Consider the following 14,437-nt stretch of genomic DNA (forward strand, 5'->3'; position numbering starts at 1 on the left):
CTGCAGGTTTAGGTATCATCTTGGTATCATTCTTTTCAGCCAGCGGTCGGCTTTCATGTAAAAGCAATCCTAGCGGCTAATTAGCCTCTAGACTGTTTTTACAAGCAGTGGGAGGGAATGCCCCCACCACCACCACCGTCTTCCGTGTTTTTCTCTGGCTCTCCTGTCTCAGCAGGGAACCTGAGAATGCAGCCGGTGATTCAGCCAGCTGACCATAGAGCTGATCAGAGACCAGAGTGGCTCCAAACATCTCTATGGCCTAAGAAACCGGAAGCTACGAGCATTTTATGACTTAGATTTCGCCGGATGTAAACAGCGCCATTGGGAAATTGGGGAAGCATTTTATCACACCGATCTTGCTGTGGTCAGATGCTTTGAGGGCAGAGGAGAAATCTAGGGTCTAACCCCAATTTTTTCAAAAAAAGAGTACCTGTCACTACCTATTGCTATCATAGGGGATATTTACATTCCCTGAGATAACAATAAAAATGATTAAAAAAAAAAAAAATGAAAGGAACAGTTTAAAAATAAGATAAAAAAGTAAAAAAATAATAAAGAAAAAAAAAAAAAAAAAGCACCCCTGTCCCCCCTGCTCTCACGCTAATGCGAACGCAAGCGTCGGTCTGGTGTCAAATGTAAACAGCAATTGCACCATGCATGTGAGGTATCACCGCGAAGGTCAGATAGAGGGCAGTAATTTTAGCAGTAGACCTCCTCTGTAAATCTAAAGTAGTAACCTGTAAAGGCTTTTAAAAGCTTTTAAAAATGTATTAATTTTGTTGCCACTGCACGTTTGAGCGCAATTTTAAAGCATGTCATGTTTGGTATCCATGTACTCAGCCTAAGATCATCTTTTTTATTTCATCAAACATTTGGGCAATATAGTGTGTTTTAGTGCATTAAAATTTTAAAAAGTGTGTTTTTTCCCCAAAAAATGCGTTTGAAAAATCACTGCGCAAATACTGTGTGAAAAAAAAAATGAAACACCCACCATTTTAATCTGTAGGGCATTTGCTTTAAAAATATATATAATGTTTGGGGGTTCAAAGTGATTTTCTTGCAAAAAAAAATAATTTTTTCATGTAATCAAAAAGTGCCAGAAAGGGCTTTGTCTTCAAGTGGTTAGAAGAGTGGGTGATGTGTGACATAAGCTTCTAAATGTTGTGCAAAAAATGACAGTTCAAAACCCCCCAAATGACCCCATTTTGGAAAGTAGACACCCCAAGCTATTTGCCGAGAGGCATGTCGAGTCCATGGAATATTTTATATTGTGACACAAGTTGCGGGAAAGAGACAATTTTTTTTTTTTTCTTTAATTTTTTTGCACAAAGTTGTCACTAAATGATATATTGCTCAAACATGCCATGGGAATATGTGAAATTACACCCCAAAATACATTCTGTTGCTTCTCCTGAGTATGGGGATACCACATGTGTGGGACTTTTTGGGAGCCTAGCCGCGCACTGGACCCCAAAAACCAAGCACCGCCTTCAGGCTTTCTAAGGGCGTAAATTTTTGATTTCACTCTTCACTGCCTATCACAGTTTCGGAGGCCATGGAATGCCCAGGTGGCAAACCCCCCACCCCCCCCAAATGACCCCATTTTGGAAAGTAGACACCCCAAGCTATTTGCAGAGAGGTATAGTGAGTATTTTGCAGACCTCACTTTTTGTCACAAAGTTTTGAAAATTGAAAAAAGAAAAAAAAACTTTTTTTTCTTGTCTTTTTTCATTTTCAAAAACAAATGAGAGCTGCAAAATACTCACCATGCCTCTCAGCAAATAGCTTGGGGTGTCTACTTTCCAAAATGGGGTCATTTGGGGGGGGGTTTGTGCCACCTGGGCATTCCATGGCCTCCGAAACTGTGATAGGCAGTGAAGAGTGAAATCAAAAATTTACACCCTTAGAAATCCTGGAGGCCGTGATTGGTTTTCGGGGCCCCGTACACGGCTAGGCTCCTAAAAAGTCCCACACATGTGGTATTCCCGTACTCAGGAGAAGCAGCTAAATGTATTTTGGGGTGCAATTCCACATATGCCCATGGCCTGTGTGAGCAATATATCATTTAGTGACAACTTTGTGCAAAAAAAAAAAAAAAAATTGTCACTTTCCCGCAACTTGTGTCAAAATATAAAATATTCCATGGACTCAACATGCCTCAAAGCAAATAGCTTGGGGTGTCTACTTTCCAAAATGGGGTCATTGGGGGGGGGGGGGGTTTATGCCAATATATCATTTAGTGACAACTTTTTGTAATTTTTTTTTTTGTCATTATTCAATCACTTGGGACAAAAAAAATGAATATTCAATGGGCTCAACATGCCTCTCAGCAATTTCCTTGGGGTGTCTACTTTCCAAAATGGGGTCATTTGTGGAGGTTTTGTACTGCCCTGCCATTTTAGCACCTCAAGAAATGACATAGGCAGTCATAAATGAAATGCTGTGTAAATTCCAGAAAATGTACCTAGTTTGTAGGCGCTATAACTTTTGCGCAAACCAATAAATATACACTTATTGACATTTTTTTTTACCAAAGACATGTGGCCGAATACATTTTGGCCTAAATGTATGACTAAAATTGAGTTTATTGGATTTTTTTTATAACAAAGTAGAAAATATCATTTTTTTTTCAAAATTTTCGGTCTTTTTCCGTGTATAGCGCAAAAAATAAAAACGGCAGAGGTGATCAAATACCATCAAATGAAAGCTCTATTTGTGGGAAGAAAAGGACGCAAATTTCGTTTGGGTACAGCATTGCATGACCGCGCAATTAGCAGTTAAAGCGACACAGTGCCAAATTGTAAAACGTGCTCTGGTCAGGAAGTGGGTACATCCTTCCGGGGCTGAAGTGGTTAAAGGCATCGGTCAGCTGGCCACCTTCTCCACCGCTCTTTCTCTGACTGAACAAAGCCTCAGCAACACGTTGTCCATCACCATGAAATGGTAACCTCCCAGGGTCTGGAAATGTGTTATACAAAACTTTCTTCAAGGCATCTTGAAGATGTTTCATCCTCTGCTCCCTCTGCGAAGGCAGGGTGAGTTCTGCAACTTTACCCTTGTAACATGGATCAAGAAGGGTTGCCAGCCAGTAGTGATCCCTCTCCTTGATACCACAAATCCTAGGGTCCTTTCGCAGACTTTGCAGAATCAGGGAGGCCATGCAGCATAAGTTTGCAGAGGCATTTGATTCGGAGTTCTCTGGGTCACTAAGGATCACATAACCTGTAACTACCTCCTCCCAGCCACGTACAACTCCTTGGGTTTCTGAGGACTGAAAACCATCCCTTGAAGACTGCTGCTGAGTGTTATCTTTTACATCCATGGTGACACAATCCTCTTCCCCCTCTTCTTCCTGTGTGTTTGGCAGGCCTGCAGGAATGCTATCTGGATAAAGGGGGCCTTGAGAGGAAAGAAAGTCCTCCTTTTCCTCCCGCTGTTCTGCCTCAAGTGCCCTGGCCATGATTCCATAAAGCGTGTGCTCCAGCAGGAAGACTAGAGGGACAGTGTCACTGATGCATGCATTATCGCTGTTCACCATCCTTGTGGCCTCCTCAAATGGTGACAGGACAGTGCATGCATCCTTTATCAGTAGCCACTGGCACGGAAAAAAGAAGCCAAGCTCCCCTGACCCTGTCCTGGTGCTATACTCGCACCAGGTACTCATTGGTGGCCGAAATAAAAGAAAAACAAGGGCGCACCAGCCTTGTGTATTAACTTTTTTTTTTTTTAATTTATTAAAATAATTAAAAGAAACAACTCACAAGCAATGGGTGGAGGAGGCACAACACGAAGTGTACCGACAGCCAACATGCGACTTTAGGATAAGCGATGCCTTCAAAAGGTCGTGGAGAGATGCATAATATCACAATAAGCTAACGCGTTTCGAAGGGAAAGTCCCTTCTTCTTCAGAGCTATGCGATTGCAGCAAAGCCTGTGTTGACGCATCTCTCTATGGTGATCCACCTGTGCGCAGGAGTCGTTGTTTTCTGTTTGCTAAAGTACTCATTGGTGGCCCTCTGCTGTGTGTGCAATCGTTGCAGCATTGCCATCGTTGAGTTCCACCTGGTGGGCATGTCACAAATGAGGCGGTTGGTGGGCAGGTTGCATTCCCTTTGAATGTCAGCCAGCAAAGCACTGGCATTATATGACCGGCGGAAATGACCACAGACTTTTCTGGCCTGCCTCAGGAGGTCTTGTAAGCCTGTGTACCTGCTCAATAACTGCAGCACCACCAAATTCAGGACGTGTACCAAACATGGAACATGGGTCAAGTGTCCCCGTTCGAGGGCGGAGAGAAGGTTGGTGCCATTGTCGCATGTAACCATTCCTGGCTGAAGCTGGCGTGGCATCAACCACCTCTGAGCCTGACCCTGCAGAGCTGACAGAATCTCTGCCGCAGTGTGGCTCCTGTCCCCTAGGCAGACCAACTCAAGCACCGCATGGCATCTTTTAGCCTGACTGCTTGCGTAGCCCCATGAACGCTTACAGGACAAATCTGCAGAAGAGGCCATAGAGGAAGAAGAGGAGGGGGTGGAGGAGAGAGCTGTGGCAGAATCGCCACTAGCATTTTGGAGACGTGGTGGCGGAACAAGCTCCAACAACCCAGAACCCTGTCTTGCATCCTTCCCAGCTGCCAGCAGAGTTACCCAGTGCACCGTGAAGGAAAGGTAACGTCCCTGCCCATGCCTGCTGGAACATGAACCTTACTGCTGACCACCCTGTCCAACAAGGCCAAAACATTGCCTTCCACATGTCGGCAGAGAGCCGGAATGGACTTCCGTGAAAGGAATGGCGTTTTGGAACCTGCCACTGAGGTACAGCACATTCCACAAATTCAAAAAAGGGGGCAGATTCTACCAGCTGAAAAAGCAGCAGTTGCAGTGCTAGCAATTTGGCCAAGCTAGCATTTAGACGCTGAGCATGTGGATGGCTGGGACCGAATTTATTTTACGGTTCAGCAACTGGGGTAGGGAAATTTGCCTGCTAAAATCAATTGGTGGTGTGCTGCTAGCAGATTGGCTGCAAATACTTGGGACACCTATTGCTATACCTTCATTCCTCACAGTGCAGGTTTTTGAGAGGACTGGAGGTATAGTAGGGTTGAAAATCCCAGATGAGGAGCAAGGAGAATTCCGCCTTTTTCTATGATATGGGTCTTTCAAGTGCTGTTGCCAACGGCCTGCATATGTCTGGTCAAGCATGTGGTGCCCCAGCGGCTGCTGTTCTGGCCACGCTTGATCCGCTTCAGACATAGTTTGCAAACAGCAACGGTGCGATCTGGCCCACACCAAGGAACCTTTAAAAGTCAGCAGGGAGTTAACAGCGCCCTGCACCTGCGGAGCTCTGCGGTGTGATGCAATAGGGTGGCTGCCCTTAAGCTGCCCCCTAGAGGACATCCTGCCTCGTTGGAGTTGTGCCTCCTCCTCCTCTCTTCTCTTAGGCACCCAAGTACAGTCAGTGACCTAATCATCCCCTCTCTCCTCTTCACTAGAGCAAACTTGGCAATATGCTGCAGCTGGGGGAACATGACTGCCAGTTTCTTGTCCTTCTGTGGCACCCCCTTTCTCTAGGGTCATGATACTCCCTTCCTCAACCTGTGAACCAACATCGGAACCTTCAAGTCGCTGTGCATCCTCCAGCAGCATATAACCAACACTGTGGGCGAATAATTCTGGAGACTCCTCCGTGCATGATGGTGGGCCTACGGAAGGAGTGACTGTGGACAAGGAGCCAGTGGAATAGGCCGCTTTGGCAGCTGCGTGAGCCTGGGTGACAGAGGATGAGGAGGATGAGGATTTCGTTATTCACTCCACCAACTCTTCTGCATGTTGTGGCTCAATAGCACAGCCAGCAGCAGAAAAAAAAAGGACAAGTGTGCCGCACGGCCACCTGCAGAGGATGCACCATGTCCACGACCACCATTGTTGGCTGTAGACACAGAGGCTGCTTGCCCTCTTTTAGTGGCCTGTGAGCGTCTGCCTCTCCATGGTGGCCTTCCGGACATGATGTATTTTTTGTTTTGCAACACCACACCACACTGTATTATATACTGTGTACACCGCCTGAAGTGTATTAGAAACTATACACCACCAAATGCACTGTATATATAGGCTACACTAAATGCAGAGTGTGTGTATATATATATATATATATATATATATATATATATATATATATATATATATATATATATATATATATATATATATATATATATATATATATATATATATGTATGTATGTATGTATGTATGTATGTATGTATGTATGTATGTATGTATATATATATATATATATACATATATATATATATACACACACACACACACACACACACACACACACACACATACATACATACATACATACATACATATATATATATATATATATATATATACACACCGCCTGAAGTGTATTAGAAATAGTACACCACCGAATGCACTGTAGATATAGGCTACACTGGATGCAGAGTACTGTGTATTCTATATATATATATATATATATATATATATATATATATATATATATATATATATACATACACAGTTGTGCTCATAAGTTTACATACCCTGGCAGAGTTTATGATTTCTTGGCCATCTTTCTTCAAGTGCCTCCTTATTGTGCATCTTGAAACAGCCACACCACATGTTTTCAGAGTCCTGTATTTCACCTGAAGTTATTTGTGGGTTTTCTTTGCATCTCGAAAAAATTTTCTGGCAGTTGTGGCTGAAATTTTAGTTGGTCTACCTGACCGTGATTTGGTTTCAACAGAACCCCTCATTTTCCACTTCTTGATTAGAGTTTGAACACTGCTGATTGGCATTCTCAATTCCTTGGATATCTTTTTATATCCCTTTCCTGTTTTATACAGTTCAACTACCTTTTCCCGCAGATCCTTTGACAATTCTTTTGCTTTCCCCATGACTCAGAATCCAGAAACGTCACTGCAGCACTGGATGAAAGATGCAAGGGTCTGTCAGGAGTCCAAAAACTCACTGACCTTTTATACACACACACTAATTACAAGCAAACAGATCACAGGTGAGGATGGTTAATTTAATAGCCATTCAAACCCCTTTGTGTCAACTTGTGTGCATGTTATCAGGCCAAAATCACCAGGGTATCTAAACTTTTGATCAGGGTTGTTTGGATAGTTTCTGCTGTCATTATGATTTAAAAAGCGTAAATACAGTTAATTGATAATAAATGGCTTCAGCCAAACACTAACCACGAGTGAAAGCAAAGTTTTTGTGTTATCATTCATATTCTATGAAAAATGGCCAAGAAATCATACATTCTGGCGGGGTATGTAAACTTATGAGCACAACTGTATATATTAATACACTGCCTGAAGTGTATTAGAAACAGTACACCACCGAATGCACTGTAGATATAGGCTACACTGGATGCAGAGTATATGTACTCTAGACTGTGTGTGTGTGTGTGTGTGTGTGTGTGTGTGTGTGTATGTGTGTGTGTGTGTATGTATGTATATATAGTCTATGCTAAATGCTGAGTGTGTATTTGTGTATGTATATATGTGTGTGTGTGTGTGTGTGTATGTGTGTGTATGTGTGTGTATATATATATATATTATATACACACACACACACACACACACACACACACACACACTAGACTGACTGAGTGCCACCACCTGAATAACCTTTCTACTTAATCTAACTCAAGCTATCTCACAACTCTACACACGGCCGCTATGTAAGCAGCCTTACATAGTGTGGGGCGTGGACTTAGTCCCCCTGAGCCATGATTGGCCAAAGGCCCCCTGCCTTTGGCCAATTATGGCTCTCTCAGCAGAGCGCGCTGTGATTGACCAAAGCATGCAGGTCAGGTGCATGCTTTGGCCAATCATCATACAGCAATGCACTGCGATCTCTCATTTCATTATGGGGCTTTCTGTGGCGCTCAAATTTCCCGCAAACGCCCAATATCTTCGGTTAGTTTTAGAACAAACTAACACCCGGTTGGAGGTAACTGTAATAGTAGAAAAAATTTGGAACTCGCACCCCCAGAAAGTGGTGCTAACTTAAAGTTTTGACAACTTCAAAAAAATGTAGCTGTTTCCTCAGGAAGCAAAATATGCATGTCTATGGTAAATATTAGCTATTATAGTATAATTCCACGGTAAATGATAATGTGATGAAGTATACACTGCATTATAAAATGCTATATCATGTTCCATATATTGCCTGAAATTAGTTATGATACTGATGGTAGGAGATTAAGCTAGGCTGTTGAAGATTTTCGCTGAATGTAAATGCTGCCATTTGGTGAGAGTATTATGCTACAAATGCTTCAATATTTTACTGCTGATGGTGGCTATAACATCCATATTTTTTTTACCATGTACACAACTCACTAACTGCCAATTGACCATGGGATAAGGCCTTCAGGTGCACCAGGTCTTTCTGAACATCACACACTCCTGGGTTTCTATAATAAAATAATCAAAATATGGGCTGTAATTATAAAGAGTCCCGTGTCCAAGTTGTAGGAGGGGCTAGTGATTTCTGATGGTTGCCCTGCATATAATGATTAATAAAAAAGTATGATAATTGTACATGTCAAAATCTATACTTGTATGAACTGTATAGGTAGAAATGGGAAAGTCCTAGAATTCAGTAGACTCATTGGGACATAATCCATCTGAACTCCATATTGTTTATTACCTACTGTATTTCATATAACTGAGCAAAAGGTAAACCACAAGCATACAGATCAGTTTTGTTATTCTTTTAAAGCATAAAATTTAATTCCTGCACAATGATTTCTTTCACTTATATCTAAAATGAATGTTATCAGATAGAGCAGATTATTTCACGGTTGAGCTGGGTCTCGAAACAACATTCCAAATGCTTAAGAATATCTAAAGAATTCCTGCATCTATTGTACCTTATAAATATGATATGTCTGATTAGAAATGACAGATACAATAGTAAATAATGTTGTATATAATAGCAGAGCCCTGAAACTGGATATGTATTGAATGAATAGTTTTAATGTATTCATGCCCCTGAAGGACGACAACATTGTTAGTTTAAGTGAACAGAACAGAAAACAAATATTTCCCTATTGATTTTTGTTAATCATAGGTATTTAATTCCAGGAAGAACACAAATTTTTCAAAGCAAACGTGTGCTGTACAGACACCCACAGTGACCATACATGTGCCCATTATGGAAACTGATTGAACCGTTCTACAACCATCAAACCAAATAGTGATAAGTGTAGTGGTGAAAATCACACCCAACAATGACCATTTTAATATTAAGGGGAAGCTTTCCTTTTAAAATGCAGCTATCTCATTGGGAATTTCAGTGTCCCTATAAAGTAAGTTTATCCCTTCATCTGCATCTTGCATTTTTTAAATAAAACTATCTGTTGTTTTACGACATACCCTAATTTAGGCCAGGAGATGTGATTGCTGGGTCTCAATGCAGTGAGAAAATAAAAAAAGGTAAAAAGCCAAGCCTGAAATATAGCCACATAAAAATTTCCTCTTCCACCGACCTCCCAAACCCCCCCCCCCCCAAAAGAACACAAGTCTTATACTCACCTGTCAAAACTCCTTCCAGAGCCATATTGGATGGCTTATGGGGAGATGCACAGCTGCACATTAGTTTATCAACCAGTCGGCTCCTTCTGCACGTGCACAAAAACGAGAGTCTTTCTATATTCCTACTGACTGGAATGGTACCAGCTGATTGGAGAAAAGCCAATGTAGCACCAATATTTAAAAAGGGCCCAAAATACATCCCTGGGAATTACAGACCAGTTAGCCTAACATCAATAGTATGTAAACTCTTGGAGGGGATGATAAGGGACTATATACAAGATTTTAGTAATAAGAACGGTATCATTAGCAGTAATCAGCATGGATTCATGAAGAATCGTTCTTGCCAAACCAATCTATTAACCTTCTATGAGGAGGTGAGCTGCCATCTAGATAAAGGAAGGCCCGTAGACGTGGTGTATCTGGATTTTGCAAAAGCATTTGAGACAGTTCCCCATAAACGTTTACTGTACAAAATAAGGTCCGTTGGCATGGACCATAGGGTGAGTACATGAAATGAAAACTGGCTACAAGGGCGAGTTCAGAGGGTGGTGATAAATGGGGACCAATCCTGTTTAATTTGTTCATAAATGACCTGGAGGATGGGATAAACAGTTCAAAACAGTTCAATCTCTGTATTTGCAGACGATACTAAGCTAAGCAGGGCAATAACTTCTCTGCAGGATGTGGAAACCTTGCAAAAAGATCTGAACAAATTAATGGGGTGGGCAACTACATGGCAAATGAGGTTCAATGTAGAAAAATGTAAAATAATGCATTTGGGTGGCAAAAATATTAATGCAATCTATACACTGGGGGAAGAACCTCTGGGGGAATCAAGGATGGAAAAGGACCTGGGGGTCCTAGTAGATGATAGGCTCAGCAATGGCAAGCAATGCCAAGCTGCTGCTAGCAAAGCAAACAGAATATTGGCATGCATTAAAAAGGGGATCAACTCCAGAGATAAAACGATAATTCTCCCGCTCTACAAGACTCTGGTCCGGCCGCGCCTAGAGTATGCTGTCCAGTTCTGGGCACCAGTCCTCAGGAAGGATGTACTGGAAATGGAGCGGGTACAAAGAAGGGCAACAAAGCTAATAAAGGGTCTGGAGGATATTAGTTATGAGGAAAGGTTGCGAGCACTGAACTTATTCTCTCTGGAGAAGAGACGCTTGAGAGGGGATATGATTTCAATATACAAATACCATACTGGTGACCCCACAATAGGGATAAAACTTTTTAGCAGAAGAGTTTAACAAGACTCGTGGCCACTCATTAAAATTAGAAGAAAAGAGGTTTAACCTTAAACTACGTAGAGGGTTCTTTACTGTAAGAGCGGCAAGGATGTGGAATTCCCTTCCACAGGCGGTGGTCTCAGCGGGGAGCATTGATAGCTTCAAGAAACTATTAGATAAGCACCTGAATGACCGCAACATACAGGGATATACCATGTAATACTGACACATAATCACACATAGGTTGGACTTGATGGACTTGTGTCTTTTTCAACCTCATCTACTATATAACTATGTAACTATCATTGTGTGGGCTCTGGAGGGGATAGGGAAAATTATAGGATACATTTACGAAAGTAATGTTACCCATTAATTGGTTAGACCAGTGTTTCTCAACTCCAGTCCTCAAGGCGCCCCAACAGGCCATGTTTTCAGGATTTTCCTCAGATGAAATGGCTGTGGTAATTACTAAGGCAGTGAAACTGATCAAATCACCTGTGCAAAATAATGGAAAGCCTAAAAACATGACCTGTTGGGGCGCCTTGAGGAATGGAGTTGAGAAACACTGGGTTAGACCAACAGCATTTACCAACAGTTTTCTAGTGTGATGGTCTGCCTGACTATACTATATATACAAATGATACAGTTGTTAAGTTGTTATAAGTGAGATCTGAATTGCAATAGGAATGCATATGGCAATCCTTGGGATTGCTGGAAAACTGGAGGAATCTGTTAATTGTTACAATAACTGTACAGCCAAATGCACTACAACTTTTAAAATTGTCTTGGCTAATATTAAAGTGATACAAAACACACACTGTTTAATTTACATTATCCCTTCACATTCTGTATGTAGATGATGGCAGTGCAATTATTTGATTAAAAAAAATTAAGTACCTTTATTCCTAATCGATATACAGCTGCCACCATAGGTGTGCGCAGACTATTGCATTAGGGTGTACACCCCAAACCTCAAACACACATGCATGTGTGTGTGTGTGTGTGTGTGTGTGTGTGTGTGTGTGTGTGTGTGTGTGTGTGTATGTATGTATGTATGTATATATACTCACTGGCCAATTTATTAGGTACACCTTGCTAATACTGGGTTGGACCCCCCTTTTGCCTTCAGAACTGCCCTAATTCTTCGTGGCATAGATTCAGCAAGGTGTTAGAAACATTCCTCAGAGATTTTGGTCCATATTGACATGATAGCATCATGCAGTTGCTGCAGATTTCCTGGCTGTACATGCATGATGCGAATCTCCCATTCCACCACGTCCCAAAGGTGCTCTATTGGATTGAGATCTGGTGACTGTGGAGGCCATTGGAGTACAGCGAATTCATTGTCATGTTCAAGAAACCAGTTTGAGATGATTTGAGCTTTGTGACATGGTGTATTATCCTGCTGGAAGTAGCTATCTGAAGATGGGTACACTGTAGTCATAAAGAGATGGACATGGTCAGTAACAATACTCAGGTAGGCCAGGGGGTTTAAACATTTGCTCAGTTGATACCAAGAAAATATCCCCCACACCATTTCGCCACCACCACAAGCCTGAACCGTTGATGCAAGGCAGGGTGGATCCATGCTTTCATGTTTATGCCAAATTCTGACCATAGCATCTCAATAATGCAGCTGAAATCTAGACTCATTAGACCAGGCAACATTTTTCCAATCTTCTGTTGTCCAATTTTGGTGAGCCTGTGCGAATTGTAGCCTCCTTTTCCTGTTCTTAGCTGACAGGAGTGGCACCCAGTGAGGTCTTCTGCTGCTGTAGCCCACTTGCTTCATGGTTCAATGTGTTGTGCATTCAGAGATGGCATTCTGCATACCTTGGTTGAAACAAGTGGTTATTTGAGTTACTGTTACCTTACTAGTATCTCAACCAGTCTGCCCATTCTTATCTGACCTTTGACATCAACAAGGCATTTTCATCCACACAACTGCCGCTCACTGGATTTTTTCTATTTTTCGGACCATTCTCTGTAAACCCTAGAGATGGTTGTGTATGAAAATCCCAGTCTAGCACCAACAACCATGCCATGCTCAAAGTCCCTTAAATCCCCTTTCTTCCCCACTCTGATGCTCGGTTTGAACTCTAGCAATTCGTTTTCACCATATATAGATGCCTAAATGCATTAAGTTGCTGCTATGTGATTGCCCGATTAGCAATTTGTGTTACCAAGCAATTGAACAGGTGTACCTAATAAAGTGGCAGGTGAGTGTATATACACTAATATATATATACATACACACACACACACACACACACACACACACACACATATATACAGTATCTCACAAAAGTGAGTACACCCCTCACATTTTTGTAAATAGTTTATTATATCTTTTCATGTGACAACACTGAGCCCGGGTTCACACCTATGCGAATTAGATGCGGCTTACACCGCATCTAATTCGCAGGACATTTTAAAATACATTCATATGAATGCATCTGGTTCACATATGTGCGTTGCATTCGCACTGCGCATTGCACAAAAAACGTGTGCGTTTTTTGGGCATTGCGGTGCGAACTACAAGCCTATTATCTCCTATGGGAACGCATCTGATTCGCAGATGCATTGCGTTCTGAACAAGGATTTTCTCTTTCTCCTCACTACACCTCCCCCTCTCCCCCCCCCCTCCCTCCCCCTCTCCCTCCCCCTCTCCCTGCTCTCTAATCCTGAGCAAAAACGCAATGAATCCTTTGAACAGGAGATTTTTATCTCCCCAGTGAAACCTGAGCTTCAATTCGCACCGCACATGTGTGAAACCAGGCTTAAGAAATGACACTTTGCTACAATGTAAAGTAGTGAGAGCACACCTTGTATAACAGTGTAAATTTGCTGTCCTCTCAAAATAACTCAACACACAGCCATTAATGTCTAAACCGCTGGCAACAAAAGTGAGTACACCCCTAAGTGAAAATGTTCAAATTGGGCCCAAAGTGTCAATATTTTGTGTGGCCACCATTATTTTCCAGCACTGCCTTAACCCTCTTGGGCATGGCGTTCACCAGAGCTTCACAGGTTGCCACTGGAGTCCTCTTCCACTCCTCCATGACAATATCATGGAGCTGGTCGATGTTAGAGACCTTGCGCTCCTCCACCCACCATTTGAGGATGCCCCACGTATGCTCAATAGGGTTTAGGTCAAGAGAGGCATGCTTGTTCTGTCTACCACCTTTACCCTCAGCTTCTTTAGCAAGGCAGTGGTCGTCTTGGAGGTGTGTTTGGGGTCATTTTTATGTTGGAATACTGCCCTTCGGCCCTGTCTCTGAAGGGAGGGGTCACCCTCTGCTTCAGTATGTCACAGTACATGTTGGTATTCATGGTTCCCTCAATGAACTGTAGCTCCCTAGTATTGGCAGCACTCATGCAGCCCCAGATCATGACACTCTCACCACCATGCTTGACTGTAGGCAAGACACACTTGTCTTTGTACTCCTCACCTGGCTGCTGCCACACATGCTTGACACCATCTGAACCAAATAAGTTTATCTTGGTCTCATCAGATCACAGGACATGTTTCCAGTAATCCATGTCCCAAGTCTGCTTGCCTTCAGCAAACTGTATGCGGGCTTTTTTGTGCATCATCTTTAGAAGAGGCTTCCTTCTGGGATGA

Source organism: Aquarana catesbeiana, linkage group LG04, assembly GCF_042186555.1.
Source record: "Aquarana catesbeiana isolate 2022-GZ linkage group LG04, ASM4218655v1, whole genome shotgun sequence".
Classification (NCBI taxonomy): Eukaryota; Metazoa; Chordata; class Amphibia; order Anura; family Ranidae; genus Aquarana; species Aquarana catesbeiana.